At 39.0% G+C, this 21,609-nt stretch overlaps 1 protein-coding gene across 4 annotated transcripts in view; it reads left to right on the plus strand.

Annotated features, from left to right (window-relative positions):
• RGS6 (regulator of G protein signaling 6) overlaps positions 1-21,609 on the plus strand; it is a 249,500-nt gene that overhangs the window by 27,811 nt on the left and 200,080 nt on the right. The window contains exon 1 of one of the 4 annotated variants that reach the window (XM_064713755.1): positions 9,853-9,871. The exons of the other annotated variants lie outside the window; for them this stretch is intronic. The gene's annotated coding sequence lies outside the window, so the exon portion shown is untranslated. Of the gene's footprint in view, positions 1-9,852; positions 9,872-21,609 lie in introns of those variants that run through there. 4 annotated transcript variants of the gene reach the window in all.

Consider the following 21,609-nt stretch of genomic DNA (forward strand, 5'->3'; position numbering starts at 1 on the left):
GTTCCAGCACCTTATAAGATATTTATGTGTTCTCCTGAGTCCTGTCTCTTCCTGTTATCAAAGTGCTGTCTTGAGAGCAGTTCAGGCGAGAGAGCTGCTCAGCTGTGCTCCGTAGTCTTCCTCTCTGCCAAGGAGTCTCAAGACGGCACTCAAAACCAAAGAGATACTCTAGGGAAAGTATGAATATTAGATCACTCTGGTTTAATCATTTGGGATACAGTGGCCTCAATTTATGCATCTGAATTTTGGGGCGTTACGTTGTGGATTCTAAAATGTGTCTCCAACTTTTTAAATTGGTAAATCAAGGGTCCTTAGAGGCATTGGAAATCTCAGATGGGTAATGCTTTTGTGGTACTGATGTCCAAGGTCTATGTCCGGTGTATAAAGAATTTGATGGCACAGTTATCTCTTACTTTAATGGCTTTTTGTAACCTTTTCATTGTGGGCTTTCCCCCCTTGTCTTTAAAACAGAGAGAAAAGAATAATTTGTTGGATTTGCTTCATTTGGGAATGCACAGGATAGATGATGGTCTGATTAAATTGCGCCCTAGAGTTGCTCATTCTTTAAGAGGAAATACTTGCTAGCATTAAATCTATTACTTAAATGTAATGGTTACTCCGTTGCTGCAGCAAGGGCTCTCCCAGGACAGGCAGCTGAAGGAAATGTGTGTGAAGCCCAATTAGAGCCTGTGCTGGTGTTCCCAGCTGCACCTTCCAAGTTACTGTCTTGAAACCGTATGTACAAGTACGGGGAAACTGAGGTCAGTGGCTTTTCCTGCTTTGAGATGGTGTAGGGAATGTCAGCTTAGGACACGCACATTTTGTCTGTGCAAGAGGGTCTTTATAAATAATTGTGGATAAGAATAGGAGGATCCAAGAGGCTACTTAGTCTGCGTGTTTGTGGTTGATCTCAGTGTCCATCTGTGCCGGGTTTGGTTCCTGGGTGGTGTGTGGGGAAGCTGGGGACCCATTTTAAAGCTCACAGGGCTTTCAGCTTTTACAGAAGTTTGCACTGTGCCTTTACCGAAGTGAAAATGTTTCAAGTCTTTGGGAAGAAAAAAGGTGGTACTGTTTATCTGTATGCACAACAGTAATACCAACAGCATCAGTAGTGCTGATAATCTGACTCTGTCAACAGAGCCTTTGAGAGCAAAGCTTTGAAGAAATAAGCACAAAAAGCTTGTGTGGCAGTCTCTGAGTAATGAATGTCCTGAAGGGCAGTTGAGGAATTTGATGTCATGGTGATGCTGGAGACAGAGTGGCTTTTTAATATTGGGAATGGCGTGGAAGGGTTGATATTTTGATCAGGGTAAATAAACTGTCTTCTACCTTCTATAACACTTGTGCTTTTTCTTCCTCTTAGTGCTATCTCTGTTCTGTCACCCGCATTTAAAGTTGCTATGTTTTTATTTATGATTTGGGTTGTTTGTGCAAAAAAACACATTTGGGTACCTTGTTGTGGCTGATTGAACTAATATTTTTCACATAAAATTTTCAATGTGAAGGTACAGATGAAATTAGGTATGTGGTCTTCCAGTTTATTATTTGTTTCCTCACCTTTTTTTTTATTGTAATGATTTTGGGAGTGCTGAACTAATTAAAGTGGTCAGTCTTCTAGTATGTAGTTTAGTCTAGAAAAAATTATTATCATGCTTCCACCCACTCTAATTTCAGAGAAAAGTATATTAGTGGTAATAATGTTAAAAAAATGAAAGCTAAGTTTGCTGAATTGGATGTATCTCTATAGAATGGGGGTTCTTTCTAAATCATGGGTTCAAATTACAGTGAAATAAATACCATAATGTTTCTAGAGACTTTACTGTAGATAATAATTTCATAGATCAGTGAAATTCAGCCACTCTTGCTTGAGTAAGTACAGAGCTCAGAGCTAGAAGCTGCTTAATATTAAAAGCTGAAGAAGTATTCTGTGTGTGAAGATGCTGTAGCAAGATTCAGCTGGATTAGAGTCTAGTAACTCAAATTGGAATTTCTCCCAGATGCTGGGACTGATACCTTTGCTATCATTAAAGTGTAAGTATTCAGTCAGTAGCTGACATTAAAGTCTTAGAGATGCCTTAATACTGTAGTGAGCAAGGGATTTGATCTTACCCAGTGAATTACCAGCACATCTTCTGAGGCACACCACATCTACTTTGGACTTCTCCCATCTACTAATTGGACTTCTCCTTGCAAAAATGCTAATTCAGATTGAGCTGTCTCTAGGATTGTTTATGGCTCTACCCAAAAACTGTGAGTCACTGGATATAATTCCCTTTCCTTCAGCAAGCTTTTGATTGGAACTTGTGCTGCTACAAATGAAAAGTCACTGCATTTTGCCTGAAATATTTTTTTTAATGAAGAGACGTATGTTTGTGTATGTGTGTTTTGATGTTTGCTGAACTATATTTATTCTTGAGTGGCAGCTGGAAATTAATAGAACAAGTGAAAAAGTCAAAGTCTGCTTTTACCGAGAGACCATCTTGGCTATGGTAGGAACTGGGATATTCTTGTGTGTTTTTTCAAGTTAGGGCAATATGAATATTAAAACTTGAGTCCTGCCACCACAAGAAAAGTAAAGCAGGTTCAGTGGAAAGCTTCATGCCTGAAAGCACAGGCTACCAAGATGATCAGGAGCCATATGTCCCATGAAGGCACGCTGTGGGAGCTGGGTTGCTCAGCAAGAGGAAATCCAGCCGCCTGCAGAGGATTGAGGAGGAATCAGAGTTGAAGGAGCCAAGCACTTCTCAGCAAAGCCAGATAATCTAGCAAAACATGGGCTGGGAATTACAGTTTAGGAAGCTAGGGTTGAATGCCAGGAAGAGAAAATTTGATTAGAATGGCAGTGCTGCACTTGCCTGTGTTACCAGAGGAGCAGGATGCGGTGTCTGAGGAGGTTTTCTGACCAGGGCAGGTGAAAGGCTCTCCTGTCCTCCCTTCAGCCAGCCTGGTTCTTTAGGTGCACATCTGAAAATGGGCACAAGTGACTTGAGAAAACAAAGGCTGCCGCACCTTCTGCTACATCTTGGCTATTCTGTCTCACCTTGTGGGAGGGGTTGGCAGCTGCTGTGTCATTCAATTGCATCATTCTAATTTGCTTCATATAATAAAATTATTTTGATTATTGAATTCTTTTAGATGTGTCCAGCAGTAGTAAAAATTCTTTCCATAATTTTGCAGCAGAAGACTGGGAGATTTTTTTCAGTTATATAAGCCTAAATCCTCTATATGCAATTTCTGAATATTAATATAATAGGAAAGTTAATCAGAAAAGGAAATTTAAGAGTAGTAATCATTAAACTGTTAGATATAAGCAGTATAGAAAATGTTCTCTTTTAGTAAATGTTGTATACATATGGGCAATATTCATATTTTGCATGTAAAACATAAAAGTGCGTGCATATATATGTGTATACCATGCATTCTATATGCATAGAGTTTTGCATAAGTACAGGATATGAATATATGTATAGGATTTATCATATATGAAAAGAGATGGTGAAATATCCTGTGATGTAGGTAGCAGAGAGAAATTTCACAGATCTGGGATTCTGTTTTTCTTTCTTACTTCAGTTCAGTTGCCTTCACTCTACCTCGGTCCATTCAATGAAAACTATTAAAAGTACTGCTTTTCCTGTATCATTCCCATCCTCTCTCAGTCACGACTTCTTGCTAGCACGGTTTGCCAGAAGATAACTCATGTTTGGTTTTTGAGAAGGCTTTGGCATTTATTTCTGTTCTGATGCCAAGGAAAACCAAGACACTATAAAAATATCAAACATGAAATGAAGATGCTCCTCTAGAGTCCCCATCCTGGAATGAAAATAAATTCATAATCATATTGCATGAAAGCATTTCTGCACTTATGTGGTAAAATCTTATGAACCTAAGGTAATAATAACATTGCTGTAAGTTTTGAAGAATCAGATAGCAGTCTAGGTGAATACCCCACCCTAACTGCAGCTCTCCCAGGTGCCTGCTCTGGTTTCCATTGGCCCTGCAGGCACTTGGGAGGAGCCCAGGGTAAGCACTGCAGGAGAAGCTTTGCCTACTGGCACAGCCCCCTCGTTGTTTTTAATTACCAGTATAAATCTTTGTTAATAAATTGAAGACGTTGCTCACTATATTTGTACCTTTCTGTGTCTCAGCGAGCTAAGTCTAGCTTTTAACCTGTTGGTTTGCTCTGTCAAAGCTAAGCTACTCAGTTTGTGCTGCTATTTTTCTGCTTCTACAGCTTCTTGTCTGCAACCTCTTCGCTTAATTTTTTTTTTCATCTGATAATTCTTTTGCCTTATCTTACTTAGGCTGAAAGCCTTAAATTCTAAAGGATTAAGAAAATCCACAAAACAAAAAAAAGACAAAACTGAAAACAACTCTGCAGAAGTCTGTTAGCATTACTACATCCCCTCTGGCATATTTTCTGTCTATTCTTTATAAGAGGAATGTCCTTTCTGCCTGTGCCTGTGCAGCACTTACCTAATGGCCCCTGACTTAAACTCAGTCCTTGTTCCAAACTGGGGAAAAGGAGCGCCATCCCAAGGGGAGACACTTATAATACTTTAATTACAACTGTTTTGAAAAATGATGGTAGCATTTACCTTCTGATGGATCATAATGTTTTTTGTTACTTGAGATGCACATATGGTTTATCATGTAGATGCAATTTTTAAAGCAAAACAAAGTGTTGTTGTATTCCTATAGAAGTAGAAATCAAATGAAAGTCTAACTGAAATCCTGATTTTAAAAATAGATTATATTCTCTTTACTACACAAATTTAAAACAGCTAATTTGACCATCTGTCTGCTGTGTAGTGTTAACAGAAATCTGAAAATTTAATTATCTTTGTGTTTTGAATAACTGTGGTTTGTGGAACTGTTTAAAGCCAGTAGAGCAAACAGTTGTGGCTTACTGGGATTGACTTTATTTGTGAACTATCCTTTTGGCTTGTGGAGCAGCCCTCTGCCAGCTCTCTTCTCTTCATCATCTCTAGTGCTTAGCAGCCAGCAGGTGTGTGCACTCCATTAGGTCTTAAATATTCTTAAATGTTCTGCTGAGTCCTTGCTCTTCAGGGGCAAATAGTTTGAAATTATATTTTATAATTCCAAATGAAAACTTGTGCCCTAGAAGAAGCTAAGAAATGTTTGGACTGGGCATGAACTGCCTTGAGGTGTACAAACAAGAGGAGACAATGCTATATTCCAACACCTGCTTTCTGTTTTTCTTCTTCTTTGAACTATTAAAATATTGGTGGAAGTTGCTGCTGTGGCAGTGTTTGAGTTTAAAGTCCTCTGATTAAACATCTGTGAGTTTTTCTTCTTTTGAGGTTTGCCTTCATGTTTGTTTGTGTTTTACAGTAGATGGCTAATTTCAATTTCCCAGCAGTCCATCAGTCTCCTCTGTGACTGACAGATCCAGTCAATGACATGGTAACTCAGGTGTTGTAGTGTTGGTGTTACACTGCCTCTGATTTACATAGTGACAACCCCATCAAATCAGGACATTCTGATTAGCACTTGCTTAATGAAATGGAAATATGGATTTTTCTTACTTGCCCTCTCAGTGTTAGACTCCAAGCAATTATAGGTATATTGAAGGCTGTATGTATAAATGTGTTGAATTGTTTATTTTTACCAGTGCGATTTCTTCCTGTCCTAGCTGTCATTTTTGCTCCATTTGAGGAGAAAGAAACAGTGTCAAATAACTAAATAGGAGGAGAAAATGCAAAACCTGATAAAGTGATGTTTTCAGGCTTCTAGAGTGGTGTTTATAATTCTGTGTAAAGTAGAGTCATTTGAAAGATAAGACCTTCAATTTTCATGATTCAGATGGCTCTCAATCCTGCCATTTTCTTGGAATATGTTTAAGTACCTAAACCTGGCCCCCACCCACTTTGATTTGGTGATGAAACAGCTTTAACATCGCTTTGTTACAGACTTGCAAGCCAGTCAACTCAAGCACTTCCCTGTTTTGGTCACTGATCTTAGAGAAAATGTTTCCATTTCCAAGGAGATCAGAATTTTGTTTTAACATTTATAAAAATGCTTCAAGAAATCACTTAAGAACAGAAAATTGAAGGAATTTTAAGAGAGGCATGGATAGATCTGTTTTCCAACTTTAACAGAGTTTACTGAAGATTCCTGTTTTATAGTCCACATTACATAAGATCATTGTTTTTAAAATAATGATATCTTTGTCTCTATTGCCCTAATTTATCTGAAATCCTATTATAGTGTATCTGTAGGAGATTTCTTAACAATATATTAAAGAAAACAATGAGCTGCAGGCAATTTTTAAAATTTACTCCAATCTAATGAGTCTGAATTTACCTCAGAAGAATTGTTGCAGGCAAATTACCTTTCCAGCAATGGTTTGCCTCTCGTCTTGTCTCAGTCATCCGTAAAGGAGAGAGCTTGGCAATTGAGCTGCAGAGCATATTCTAAACTCTTTGGGTGTCAACTTAAACCAGTGATAGAGAAAATGAGATGAAAATTTATCTGGTAGCCAGAATTTTACAGCAGGACTCTGAAAATCTCAGGCCCTAAGTTTTTATTTAGATATCCAGGTATTGTAAAGAAGTGATGATTTGGAGATCTAATTGAGTTTAGAAAGAAGACTCTTGAGTGTTGTATTTAAAAATCAGAACACTTAAGGTCCTGAATACTTAAAATCTCCTCAAAGTTTAAATCAATGCTTTAAAATTGACAAATGCAAATAAAGACAGTGCTTATAATAATTGACCTGCCTAACACAAATAAAATACACAAAATACAAAAAATGGTGCAAGGGAAAGCATTTTTTTAGAGTCAGAGAGAGATGTCAGGACGCAAGATCACATGGTGGATACCGTAATACTTGGCTGAGGTCTGTGCCATCTAATGACATCTTACAGTTATATTGATTATTTTATTGCTTCTGCCAAGGAACAACGATGTTCTTGCCTGGTTTCTTGCTGAACAAGCAGACTCGGTCTGAAATGTACTTCCCCCCTTTTATTTCACCCTTTGCTTTTGTTACTTACTCTTTGCTCTTATCTTCTCAACCAAACAAATGCATAAGGACCTCAGACTTGTTAAAAGGAGAGAGGAAAGCCTGAAATAATAACATGTTTTGATATCTTGAAAGTTTAGGTAAAAGAATGGTATTTTTAGCATATTCTAAGATTTCTATCATCAGATCAAATGCAGTCTAGTTCATTTTCTGCCCATGTCTCAACACTGCCTGATATCAGCCCCACCAAGGCCATGACAGCACTGCCGGTTTTTGCTCACTCAGTTATTGCTTGTGTCACTGTGGGAACTGTGTCATTTGCAATTTTTGGCTTGTAGTTTCTTCCAGAGATGCATAGATGGGTCCTGGAGAGACCCAGAAGTAGCACTGCCCTGATTTGAAAGTCTTGATTTAGGCCTCATTGTTCCCATTCAGAGGCCTGGGTATAATTTGGGGATTTGCTAGGATACTCTGCCAGGGTCTGGGTGAGGAAAGGAGGATTCATTTATCTTGTATTCTCTAAAGTTCCTTGTGCTTCCAACCTGGTCTTTCATGGTGAAGAAAATGGCATTTTCATCTGCCATTGGCAATCTCTAAAAATAGAAAGGTCTATTCTGGAAGCAGAATTTCTTAAATTTCTTTTGCTTATGTGTCTTTTGGTGATACTTCTTTTAGGATTTTGAGATGGAAAATGGACAAAGCAAAGACACTCAATAAAAAAAGTTCTTGTGGATCCACATCCTGTTTTATATTGATGGAAGCAACTTGAGAGGAACCAATCATGATGTCAAAAATCCCTTCCACTAGAAAGGTGATAAGCTGTAGCTGGAAATGTGTCTGCATGTATTTGACCCTGGTTTCTTACAGCAACAAGTCTTTTACAGAATTCTCACTGTGGAGCTGAGAGTCATAATCCTTCCTACATCAAACAATGAACAAATCTCTGTTCAAATATCGTTTGTCATCTTCAAAAATACTAGTTCCAAATAGTTTATACTGTGGTAGATGTGCCATGAAGAGTGGAGGGAGGTGGTGAAAGAAGAGGATGGAGGGAGAGGATTAGCCTTTGTCTGCTGTCTGAAGAAAATAATAAGTCCTGCATTGCATTTTAAGGGAAAGAATAAGGATTTTGTAAAATAGGTCAGAGATGTATTTAATTTTAAAAGACTTGGGTTGAGAAAGGAGAAAGTATAAAGTTTTCCATAATGGCAATCAGGTAACCCTGAAATGTAGTGGTTATGAAATAATTACACCCCAGAGGGATTAGAGGCATCCGCGATTGCCTGTTGCATCGTAATGCCTCGGGGATGTGATTAACTTATGATAATTAAAGCTCTTATAGTGCAAATACAGTATGAACACAGAGAGTCTGAAAAAATGTCAGGGTTGTGGCTCAGTACAATGTCTGATGTTCATGTCAACCTGTGCTGTAAACGTCCATTTTCTTTATACCTGTTTCCTTGTTGTTTGACCCTTAGTGGGTGCCATGAGTGTTTTTTGGGACCCGAGTGATTGGTGAGTGCCTTGGATTGCATTAGTGTGGTGCTACTGCCAGAGTGGTTATCCAGAATGCAGATACCCTTCATAAGAACTCTAATAGCACCCCTGCTTGCTGATTTTAAACAGCATGGAGGTGGGGATTATACTGTGTGATTTTCAGAACAGTAAAGCTATGGAAGGCATGTATTCTGCTTAGAAAGGACCATGTCTGGATGGCTCTAATTTTTGTAGAGTTTAGTTGGTTCTAAGTCAGAAACATCTCCATTCTCATTTACTTTAATCCACTGTAGATGCATGTCCTTCTCCATGTACAAACCTATGGAACATGTTGCTGTGTACTCTGTTTACCAAAAGTGCTACCATCAGTTTTCTTACAACTCTGAGGAAATTATTCCAAAGAAAATAGTTTAATTTTTCAAAGTAGTAAGAAATCCAAGCACTGAGAATTTATTTTAGGATTAGTCCCAACCTAAGTATTGTGCTCCCTTTTTATAATTTTGTATAATCCATTTGAAAATTGGATAAACTCATCTAAGACAAAGAAGTTAGCATGGAACAAGAGTGTCGATATCAAAAGGATTGACATTTAAACAATTTTCTGGATTTTTTCCCCTAGATAATTCATAGAACCTTCTTGAAAGTTCCTTTCTACTTCATAAAATCTGTATATCTGAAATATGAAAAGAAGAACGCAGTTGTCTCAAAGTACGAATTTTCTATATGTGAAATTCTGTGAAACGCTTTTTCTGTTTTTACATTTGCATTGCACCAAAGACTCTAAACCCTGTCATCAGTGCAACAGAAGTGCAATGGGCATTGGCAGTGGCTTTATTAATATGGTGTTGTCAGTAAACTCTTCTAAAGAGGCATCTTGGTAGATTTTACGACTTGCTTTTACAACAAAAGCAATCTTAGTTGCTTTTACAAAAAGTGATGTATTACAGACTAGGTAGTGGTGCAAGACATGTCTTACCTATGTGCTTTAACTTCCTCAGCTGTGTACTAGTGGTTTAGGATTTTTGTGACTTAAGCATGGTGGCTATTGTTTGTAGTATTGTGGGCAATAGCAGGTTGACCAGGAGCATGTACTGCTCAAGGGGATACTGTGGGGTTGGGCTGCTCCCTCCAAGGCTATCAGTAGGCTGACCCATGATCATTGGATGTTCTCTGTCAGATGTAGCAGTAGGCTTTGTTGGCCCTTGTAAAGTGCTGGGCTCTGCCTGCTGGTCAGAGCTTACGGGTGACTTCTTTGGTGAAGGATGTCTGTTGTGAAGCTGTCATCTACTCAGAGAGAAATAACTGATGGTTTTCTTGTAAGGCTGAAGATGCACTGCTGGTGTCTGCTGACCTCTGCATAACCTGCTGAGGATGGGGTAGTCATGCTTAGTAAGTTACAAGATTTACTTATTACTTATGCTTCAGATGTGGGCTAATTTCCCTGTGAAATCTGTGTAAGCAAGATTCAAGCTTAGATGCTTTTGACTACTGCCAAGTTAACACTACTTCATTCAGAAACGTTTTTGTGTTTCAGTTGTTAGTGGATTTATCAAGAATGTGTTTTTAGATATGTGCAGTATTACCAAAGGTGAAGCCTTACTGTCTTTATGTTACATTGCCTTTTCCCTTGATCTGACTCAGTACTGTGACATGAATATATCATTAAGTATAACTAGGCTTATGCATGTCTATGCAGAACAACGTTTCTATGTTTATTTGTGTTTATTGACTACAATGTGAGATATCCATTGTTTTTGAACAGACATTTGTATCTATTGTTTGTCTTTGGCGTGGCAGCACATCTTTATTTGTGGGTACATAATAAGCCTTTCTGTCCTTGAACTGTAGTAGTCCCAGATTTTAAGTCAAGGCTTTAAACATGGCCTGGTAGTCACACTTTGGTGATGAAATGTTGAGGAAAGTGTCTATGATGTTGCAAGACCTGCTGACCTACATCTAAATTTGTCTTTCCTCTGCTTGTCTAGAAATGCTCAAGTTTTATAGGAAGCTCATCAGCCTCTCCTTATTATCCTTTTAAATGCTTTTAACTGGACTGCTGTTCATCACTTGGAGAGCTAAGTCAGGAAACTGCAGCAGGGCCTGCTTATATCTTGGAGGTGCCCTTGGTGTGATGAGCTGACATTTGGACCTCATATTGTCAATGAGAGAAGTGACAACTGCTATACACATGCACTTTACTCTGGACTTAGTGTTGTCCTTCAGCTTGAGGCTTTCAAATTGGTTTGGTTTATGTTTGCTGTGGAAAGCAGCATTAAGAGAGAGCTTGCGTTAGTGCTTATTATGGCCAGTTGAATCTGAAGGAAGAGGCAGCAGACTTAAATTTCTGTTGTTGCCATTTCTACCACTGATCAGCTTAAATAACTTCAGGAAGTGATTTCATTTGTTTTATTTCTGTTTTCTTAGCCCTTTCCTTAGACTAAGTGTGAATTGTTGTGGGTTATTAAGAACTGTTCTTATGTAATACTAGACTTACCATTTATTTTTGCTGAATGACCACAAGGTTCAACATTGTGAGAGTCAAGTCCTTAGAAGGGAATGTTTAGGTTTGAATAGGAATGAGCATGAACAGCAACTTATAGTTGCTTTACAGAGCTGACCTATTGAATTCAGAAACAGATCTGAGCACAAAAATATTAAACAAGTATAGAAGTGGGTTTATATTGCAAGTAATATAGTTATGTTCTTAGGAAACAATACAAAGCTGTATTTTTGACAGCCCAGCTGGATACTTCTGTATCAGATATAAATTAAAGTTTCTGGCATTTAATACCACGCTCAGAAGTGTGCTGCAGTTGGAATAAATGGTACTGCTACTCTTTGGACTGCAGCAGTTAGCATTTCTAAATCTTGAGTAAGGTATGCCCCTAATGACAGAGCACTCAGTGCTCACTAAGCTTGGCAGGTTTTCTGTTTGATGGAAAACTGGGTTGCCCAGAGCTCTCTAAATATTTGCTAGTTGGGGATCAGCGAGCAGCACGCGGTGCCAAGGCATTCACTGATGGGAATGTACGCTGCCATACAGGCCATGGGAGATGGAGCACCCAGCTGGGAGGGGCTGCTGCAATCCAGTATCATTGTCTCCAGTCTATCAAGAGCCACAAATGAAGCCCCGTTGTAATTTTGATAACCTTATACTCTGATTTTTGCTTCCCATGAATGTAGATGCCACCAACCTACCCTGCAGGGATATCCATAAAATCATAGAGCATCCTGAGTTGGAAAGAACCCACAAGGGTTGTTAAAGTCTAACTGCTGTGTCTGCACAGGATAACCCTGAGAACGCTCCTGTGCACTTGAGAGCATTTTCCAAAAGTTTCTTGAACTCTGTCCTGGTTTCTGTTCAGGATGTCTCTGTTTTTGAAGCAGTCAGCAGCTCCTCCCAATTCAGTATAATCAGCAAACTTGCTCAGTATGCATTCAAGTCCTGAGTCCAGGCTGTTTATGAAGATGATGAAGAGAACTGACCCTAAAATGGAGCCCTGGAGAACCCCACTAGTGACCAGTCACCAGTCTGATGTCACCCCATTCCCTATAACCCTTCACACCTGGCCTGTGAGCCAGTTGTTCACCCATCAAGTGTTTATCCACCTGTGTGATGAGCATTTTGTCCAGAAGGATCCTGTGAGAGACTGTATCAAAAGCTTTACTGAAATCCATAAAATTACATCAACTGGTTACCCTTGACCTCAATTCAGCATTTCAAGTTGAAATGAATGTGTTTAGGGAACTGAAGAGCTTGGGCAGCTTCATGTTGCTGTTGAATACTTAAAAATGGGGTTTATAAGAGAACAGACTGGAATGCATAGATTAAAATGTGCTATGGAGAGGGTCGTGCAAGTATTTCACTGCTTTGCTAGTAGTTTGCTTTTCAGAATTTGTTTAATGTTCATTAAAAAAGTTGCACTAGGTGAACACACATGATCCATTACTGCAATTTTTACACTGGCTCTGTGCAGCGTTTTATGTTTTTGTTATTTTAATTTTTAATACAAACCCTGCAGTGAACAGGGCTTGGAAAGTGTGGCTCTTAGTACAGAGCTAACAGAGTCTAAAGAAGGTTGTTCCAAGTGCCCAGTGCACATTACCCACCTCTTACTGCTTGTGTTCTAGTTGTAACAGTTTCACCTTAAATTACAGAAAGTAAAACTTCTCTGGAAAGTTCCGAGACCTTATCGGAGACCTTCATATTCATATACCCTGGGCTTCTGGGAATCTGCTGTTTGTCTGCCCCAGAGTTCTTGATTTTTGTATCAGTGCTTGGGCTTAAAAAGGGGGCAGGAGGAACTCCCTGAAGGCATGTATTTGTGAAAAAGAGATATGAAAGACTTCAAGAGCTCCCTTTGCTTGAGAAATCTATCTCATTTTTCTGAAGGGCTTGTAAAATGAAATTGTAGATGCTTCCCGTCTCTGAAATTTAATGTGATTAGTAGAAAGGGTGCAAAAGAAGAAGACCTTTATTGAGAGTTCCTTGACTTTTCTGCTGGGAGATGGTAAAAGGGACATTTTTCTTGTGTTATTATATATTTTTTCTCATTATCTGGTGACCATATAAATTATTTTTGCTTTACACTAATTTATAGAAAATTTCATTTTCTTTAACCAGATTTTGTCTGGTAGGAAAGCAGTCCAGAAATAATTTTTAGTATTTTCTGCAGAGAACTGCAAATTTGTATGCATGATTGTTTCATCTTGGTCCAATTGTGTTGCTGCAGTACTTGTAAAAGAAAATGGTGCAGTAGTCAGATAAAGAGCAGCACAAGGGAGAAAAGCTGTAACACGCTATTGCTAGTTTCCAAGCATCATCCAGGGCTTGCAGTGTCAGCCAGAAGTTGTTTGCTCCATACATTGAGTCCAGGGTAACTCTGCTCAGCTCCTGAGAGGCTCTGCAAGGCCTTGGTCCTCTCTGGGACTGGTGAAGGAGCAGTTTCCTTCTGTGGATGGCCCCACACCTGCCACTGCTGGGCATCCTCACCCCATATTATGGCATATTATCGTAGCTGTTAGGAGGAGTGAGCTGCCTTGGGCATTCTTCTAGAGATGGGGTGATCTGTTGTCTCTTCTTTTTTTTTTCTTTTAACTAAAGGTGATGGGTTTGGGGTTTATGGTTGCATGGAAAGCTTTTTCTCCAGTTTCCAGAAATAGTAACCATCAAACTGCTCTGAAACTTTGAATGTTAAAGCAGTCCTGATCAGGCTGGACAAGGTAGATACAGGTGGTTTTGTCAAAAGAATGTGCTTAATGGAGATGATATTGCACAAACACAAAAATGTAATATGAGGACGTCCTCTGTCACTTGTGTGTTGCTTTGAGTAGTTCAGGAAGTATCCTTAATGATTATGGATTGAGAGCAAATGGATGGAATAAATGAGAGGTGCCATGAAGCATGTTAAAATGACTGGTTCTGAGAGCTTTTGTTCCCTATGAAAATTGGTTTTAAGTTAAAGGATCTTATTATTTCCATGCAAGTGAAAATATCACTTGGTGGACATGCTGCATATGCTCTTTGGTACTTCAGAAGCATCCAAGCACTTTTTAAGCACTTCATGAGATGGTCAGGAACAAAAAAATCCAGTATTATGTGAAAGCTGTTTTCTAAACCTTACTTCTGTGTCTAAGACCCTTCAAATTTATTTGTTGGTTTGTTTATTTATTCATTTATTTATTTTATTGGGGAATGAAATTTTTTGCCCTGATTCTTGTGATACTCACATGAACCTGAGAGACACTGGTTTGTAGCTTTGCAGTGTTCTGGTTAAATGTCCTCGCATTAGGCTGAAAGAGCCTGTTTTAATCTTTCCTGCTGGAGCTGCTGCACTTGGTATACATAATTAAACAGTCCTTAAGCAAGAGAAAGGCTTAGGTCCTGGTGTTGGGAACAAGTTAACCCTTGGTGAATTGAGCTGTCCTGATTTTAGAAATCTGTCTGCAGCCATTATTTGCTTAGTAGCGTCACAAAACTGTCAGACATAAATAAAGGGTTTACTTCATCTTCCACATAGCTATTTAATTTTATGCCAGTGGGTTGATAGAGAGGCCATGTTATATGCTGCTGTAATAGTCTGTTGTTCTTGATTGCTCTGTTACAATAATGAGTGAAAATAAACCGACTGCTGTAAGGTTTGTAAGCTGCTAAATAGGCATTTAATTTTGTGCGAGACTGTCTAGAGAGATGTTGCACTAATATGGCTTATGAATTGAGCAGTGGTGCTGTTTAAAGGTGTCTGCAGAAATAAAAGGAATTGAAGATGTTTATAGCAAATGTCTGTCTGACTGACAGCTTGCATGTTGGTGGTGGGAACTGCTGTGAACTCGGACAAAGAGGAGAGAGTCATAGCCTTGTAAATGGAGGCATTCCTCAGTAAATGAGTTACATCAGAAAAATGGAGGATATGCAAGAACTTCAGAAACCATTTGAATGAATCAAAAGTACTCTATTAAGGCTGCAACTATTCTTTAAAAAAGTAAATAAAACATAAAGTGAATGAATGGTACATTTCAGGTTTTCTTTGTCTTTTTTGATTAATGCTTGAGTCTCACTATGGTCTCATCTGAGTGATCAGCAACAGTGATCTTTGAGCACTGTGGGTCAGATTCTGACATGTAAGGAGAGGTTACAGTTCTTGGTGTACTCTGAACAGTCTTTTTGCTTACATCAGATATGAATTTGGCCTTCTGCCTCTCTTCCCATTGCAGTGCTTCTGTCCTGAGCTATCAGTGAGTAATTACAGCAAGAGTGCTGTTCTAATGATTTTAAACCCTTAAGGAAAGAAGCTGTTTTTGAAAGGTTTTGGCTCAGACTCATTTAAAAGCTTTTTCCTTTTTTTTTTTTGGTGGATTTTTTTGGTGTTTTTTTGTTTGAGGCTGGTGTTACTGGGCTGGTGGGTACATGCTGGTCAGTACTAACAGCCAAATCTGTCTGCTGGGCTGCACCAACAGTAGGGGCTTCAGAGCTTTCTCTCTCCTGATAAAGCCACAAGTACACTGACAAGACAAACACAAGGCAAAGGGTAAGAAAGATCCCAAAACTTCTCAGTTTTGCATGAGCCAGACTTGGTGTGGCACAGACTTTGCCTCTGGCTAGCTCAAAATTTTCAGACATGGTCTCTAAGTGTTTGTGGCTGCTGTCACATTGCCTTTCTGGAGATAGATCAGGATTTATGCTTTTCTCTTCCCCACCATGCTTCACATGGAGGAATGGATGTCACCATTTAGTACCTAGAGAGTGGGGAGCGGCTGTGCAGCCTTTCCAGATGCAGTGTTTGGTATCTCTTGGAAGTGCAAGGGGCCAGGGCTGTGTGTGTGTCACTGGCTCACAGTCATTGCGCTGTAACCCAATGTAAAGCTCAGCTGGTGCAAGGATTTGCTTTCCCCATCCTTCTTGGCAACATGTCCTTGTGCCTGGGATGCAACAGGCAGGATCTTACCACTGAACCACGACTTTGTGTGTGAGCACCTTCTCTCAGCCAGTGTCAAATTGTCAGTTCTTCTGTACCTGTCTTCATTGTTCATTCCATGAAAGTGAGGCACGTGCAATACTATGTAAGCAGTGGAATTACTAGGAGAAAATTTCTTATCAGTTGATTGAGGTCTTTCTGTTCTGGTTGTAAACTATCCTTTTTCCCTGGAAAGTTCACTTCACTGTTCAGCTTGAATCTATCCCTTGTGGGTCTTTTGCTTCACTGGAGATACCTTTACCTGCAGGAAACAGTGATGAAGAAATCAACAGGAACTAATGGTTGCACAGGCCTGAATCTCTATGAAGTAATTTAAAATAAATTTGAAATGTAAAACCTAAATAATAGCTAGTGCACAATAACAAAGTGCCTTCCATTTGGCCATAGTGTAGGAGAGATGTGTGTTAAGTGTGGGGTTATAAATGGCAAGTGTTTATTCTTCTCAGCAACGTCTACCAAGCGCAACACAGGTTGCAATGTGTTTCATTACCTTTCTCACCTTTCTTCAGCTGTCCTGATGTGGATTAAAGTACCCACTTACTAGAAACTCATTAACTGTATCATTTTACATCTGTTTTTTCTGGTTTGAAGTAAGTATTGATTTGTAAGAATATGCATGCAAATAATAATTCTATGCAACTGTTTAACTTTTTGTATCTAGAATGCTATATTTAGTATTTATAATGGTTTTATCTGTTTCTGTCCTGGACGACAGTTTCATAAAGGCTTTACTGTCATTTGCTGTGCTAAATGCAGCAAGGGCAGAAGGAAACCTCAGATATGGGAATGAGGTTGTTTTTTTATTTTGCTTTTTTCAGTTTAAACCAATGATTTTTGCTTTTGTTTTTTAAGGTGGAGAAAATATACAGTAACAAGTGTGATGTTTTGAATGAAGCTGTTCTGCTGAATATTTAGGTCATATCTAGAAATGGTCTCATCCACTGTGTCATCATTAGCAATAAATTAGTATGCTGAGAATGGGCTGTCAGTAATTCAGATGAGGAGTTAGTGAAAGAAGTAATTCCATCCCCATCAAAACATACTGTAATGCAATTGGGAGTTCATATTTAAAGGTCTTTTTTGGCTGTGTCCCCTCAAATGCAGAAATAAAATAGCTATAATAAAATGTAAAGGTTGAAGGAAAAAGAGAAAAAAAAATAACTTCAGCACTCTTGTAAGTTTTTTCCTAATGTTTATATTTGCTTTTGGACATGATACAGGGTAGTCTGCTTCTGGAAGTACTGCAGTTTAAAATCAATTTATACTGAAAGATACTTTGCCAGGACCTACCAGTTCTGTGATGATTTATGCAAAAAACCCCATCATTGTCTCTTTTCCCTTCATTTCTGGGGGATGGGAGCCTTGGGTGACTGCATGAAGCAGTATAAACTATTAATTTTTTAAAATTCTAACATGGAAAATGTGACTTAGCCATGTTTTCACTCCTTATCATGCAGTAAAGCATTTGGGGCCAGATTCCCAAATTGAGTTGATAATGCAATTCTGGAGTTCATCAGCGCTTGTACTGAGGTGTTCAGATAATTTGGATTAATTTCTATTTGTTGGTTCATGGTATGGCAAAGAGATGAGTAGGCATTTATCCTAACGGTAGATGACTGTAAATTGGTGATATATTTGTTGTGGAATGTAGGGTGTGTTGAACCCCTCCATCTTTTCTCTGAAGTTAAAAAGCTAGTATTTCACAGAAGACACATTCAGTGGATTTTCACAAGATTGACAGTCCTTGCCTTAAAGCAATTAAACAATGAAATTAAAGTAGAGTTGTAGGAAATCATGATGAATTACATCAAAATATATCCACAAATCACTTTGATGTGGATTCTCTTGCTGTTTGAAAACATTCCCTTCTTGTTTTCTAAAAAACTTGGAAAATTAGATAATTCTTTATTTGTCTAAGGAATTAAATAACTACATTAAAGGAGGCTGGAGGATAGCTTTTCTGAGAGGCACAAGTTCCAAGATCTGTGCTATTCTGGTAATGTCTCATGTTCACGTTATATTTTAAACTTTTCCAGCTTATTTCAAATTACTCCAAGCAGCAGTGCTCTGTATTATTCCTCTGTTAGACTGCTGAAATATTAGTGTTACCAAACATTTTGACTTGCTCAGCTGTCTTCCAGCTCATCTCCTTAACTTCAGCAAACAGCTTCTTTCCCTTTATTGGTGTGGTTCTAACAAGTCTGCGATTTCTGTTAGGAAGAAGGATAAATGGATTGTGATTTGTGCTGTACATGGAAGTCTGGTGCTGATATGAGAAGCTGTAGAATGAGGATGGGGAGCCTGTGACAGGAACCTGTCTGCCCTTGGCAACCTGAACATCCTTGCTTCCTTTTCTGTACTCCCTGGTCACTGCATGGCATTAGCCATGGATTCTGCACAGGTAGCCACTGGACACATGCATACATGAATAGTTTTGATCTGCACCAGACTCTTTGTGAAAAGGGATATTGAGGGAACCATGCTGTCCTGTCCTTGTCCCTGAGTGTACAGCAAGGCTGGGATGTCATCCTATTTCCCTTATGCCACAGGAGAAGAGAGGCCTTTTCATGCCCAACCAAAGCTGACTTGGAAAGAGGAAAGAAGGTGTAGGTCTTGATTTTACCACCAAATACCTGCGATTCTTTCTTCCTCAACTGGAATTGAAAATGAGACCTTCTGATTTATTCCCCGGAACTGGATTACAGAAGGGGAATATGCTGGGAAACAAAGTTTTGGGGAGAGTGAGAGTGAGCTGTATGTTAGTCTGTGCTGACCTGAATGTGTGCTGCTTGTGAGCTGCCACTGAGGCAACTTGCATGTGGAAGCTGGAGATCAGCACCTCTCTAGACACATGCTAATTGTCCACCCACCAAATATGTTTGGAAATCCAATTTGGGATCTGTGAAAGCCATGTCTTAGAGATACTGAGGTTGCCCAAGACATCTGAGATTAGAAAGGAAGCTGCAATGATGAGTGGGCTGCTTCAGGCACGTATCTTCTAGTTGAAGGTGGTAGGTTTTTCACCATCACCTATAGACTGACACCATTACTGTTTTATTGCATTGCAGCAAATGGGTTTTGGAATGGAAGCTAGATTGAAAGGAAGAAAATTACTGATATTATTTATAAAACCTATTTGCAAGATTTACATTCTCTGTCCTATTTCTGCCAGTGATATTAATGTTGATGAATTCTTATTTAGAGAAACACAGATCTTATTACATCAAGGGGTAAATATGCAGTGTGATACATGGGGATTAGCTGTGCAAGTCATTATCTTTGACATGCTGTCTTTGCTGCTGTTAGTCCTTCTCAGCAATGGATCTTTTCTATATTTAAGTAATTCTAGCTGAAGAAAAAATGAGATGATTACCATACCCTCAAACCTCTTCTGATGATTTTTGCTAAAGTCAGAATAGACCTGGTTGTCGTGAAGGAGCTGTTTGCTAATTTTGAGCATATATTGTACTTTTGTAAAACAGCAACTGTGATGGTATTAGTTAATCTCATTTCTCTGGAATGATGACAAAGCTAATAAAAGACTAAATGAGATAATGATTTTTATACAGTAAACGTCTGCTGCTAAACAGCCCACTGACAAAATGACATGGTCTTTTAAAGCCTTTTAGTACATGTAAAGCCTCCAGGATTTAACTGACTTGCTTGAAAACAAATCTTTCCCCGAAGTTTTCCCCTTACGACCACGCTTCATTTCCAGAAGGTAATTAAACCCTTGGAGACAAGCTGAGTGGTAGGAGCTTTGTGCCACAGAAAATCCTGGAGGTGGGACTACCTGTCGCACCACGATAGCTACTCCCCTTAATCAGCTTCTTACTGCCAGCGTTGGTGTCCTTGGTAAATTGTATTTGTAACGTTCCTTGCATCCAACAATGCTCTGGAGGGGCCTTGCTAACAAGAAGGTGTTCAGTTCTGCCACTGTAATGACAGAAAGACCAGGGTGATTTTCCTCTTTGTACTGGAGTTCAGCTTTGCTGACTAAAGTTAAATCCCTCTGCCAAGGATGAATCATAGATAGCTCATAAAAATGATTTCTCCAGAGAAAATTTTTGGCTTCTGAAATAGGCAAGGCTGTGGCAGGATTTCCCTGAGGGAAGGCAGTCCTTCCTGAGCACAGGCCATTACCCTACTTCCAATTATCCAAGCTTGGGTGCTTTTATTTTGCCTGTGTATCTAACAAGTTTCAGAATGAAAATGTTCCTAGTAAAGTGCCAAAAAATTAAAATTATTCTTCATCACTCTTTCACTGTCTGTTGGGGTCTAGCCTAACCCACAAAAAAAGTGGTCTTCCTGGGCTTTTGTTTTTCCCCTCTGCAAGCTCTGCTGTGTCCGGGCCCTCTGTCAGGAAACTGCATTAGGTTGGGGTGTGATGCTCATGAAGAGAGCCCTCTTTTAGTGTTTGGGCTGCAATTTTTTTCTAACTTGAAGAGCAAAGATTTTCCTAAGTGTCTAAAATCTTCCGCAATATTTGACCCCTGCATTTTGTTAATTTATTTTTCCTTTTAAAATTACTTTTAACAACAATCGATGAAATTCGCCTCTTCTGATTCCTAGGAAGCCAGTGCAGTGTGATACAAAAGCAGAATGAATGCTTGGTCTAATGTTTGTTTGCCTTTTTATAAAAGCTTTTGAAGCACAATGCTTGTTATTTTCAAGGTGTTTTAATTTGGTTGTGTGAAAATTTATGCCTAGCTGAAAAAGGCATGAAATATTGAGGAAAAGGATGAAATATTGAGGAAAAGTAAGGGTGTGTATCAGACAGATGAAAGACAGTTATGCACCTGAGAATGCTCTGGGAATAATTTTTAGACTGCAATTAAACTTCAGAAGTCTGTGACTTCCAGTCCTACACTAAAATATTTGCTTTCCTGAATTAGATTTGCAAAGATGCTACTGTTGTCAGTGGCAGCAGCTCCTGGCTCTGTGCCTAGCTGGGCTTGAGCTCAGGAAGAGATGTTGGGCTCTTGAAGCAGTGTTTGGCTACCACTTTGAGGTAGACTGTGGTACAACTGTTTGGAAACCTCCTATAGCTATACTGGAACTGTCACATCTTTGGCATTTTATCAATGAGGGAGGGAAATATGAAGGTTGTGTTTCTGAAACCCATGAAATGTACTAGTCTGAAGAAAAGGTAATTTTTTTCTTTGTTTAGTTTTGATGGCCGTAGCAAGGTGAATAAAACAAATATATTACTGGCACAATTGTTGCACAAATGCACCCAATGCTGAAAAGCTTCTATTGAATCTTTATTTCTTCATTAGAAGCACCTGTGCTTTCTGCTGACAGAATGCATCTTGAGAGGAAGAGAGGTGGTCTGCTGACTTGCCAAGATTCGACAGTTTGAGTTAGCCACAAACTGAAATTTGCACTGTACTGGAAATCACAATGTTTCAGCTTTTCCCATTCAGAATTGCAAAGAAAAGCTGTTACGTTTTTTGTCCTAACACAGAAACTTGTTTTAACTGTCATGACATGATATGATATAATTGAATAAGAAGGGTGACTGTAGTAATGAATCCAACTGTTTGCCTGTCAAAATATTTAGTTTCATTATATTATTTATGATTCATTTGGATGCCACTACATTAAATATTTGCTGAAATCAATGTGTATTCATTAGACTTTTGCGTGCCA

The sequence above is a fragment of the Zonotrichia leucophrys genome, chromosome 5 (assembly GCF_028769735.1).
Source record: "Zonotrichia leucophrys gambelii isolate GWCS_2022_RI chromosome 5, RI_Zleu_2.0, whole genome shotgun sequence".
NCBI lineage: Eukaryota > Metazoa > Chordata > Aves > Passeriformes > Passerellidae > Zonotrichia > Zonotrichia leucophrys.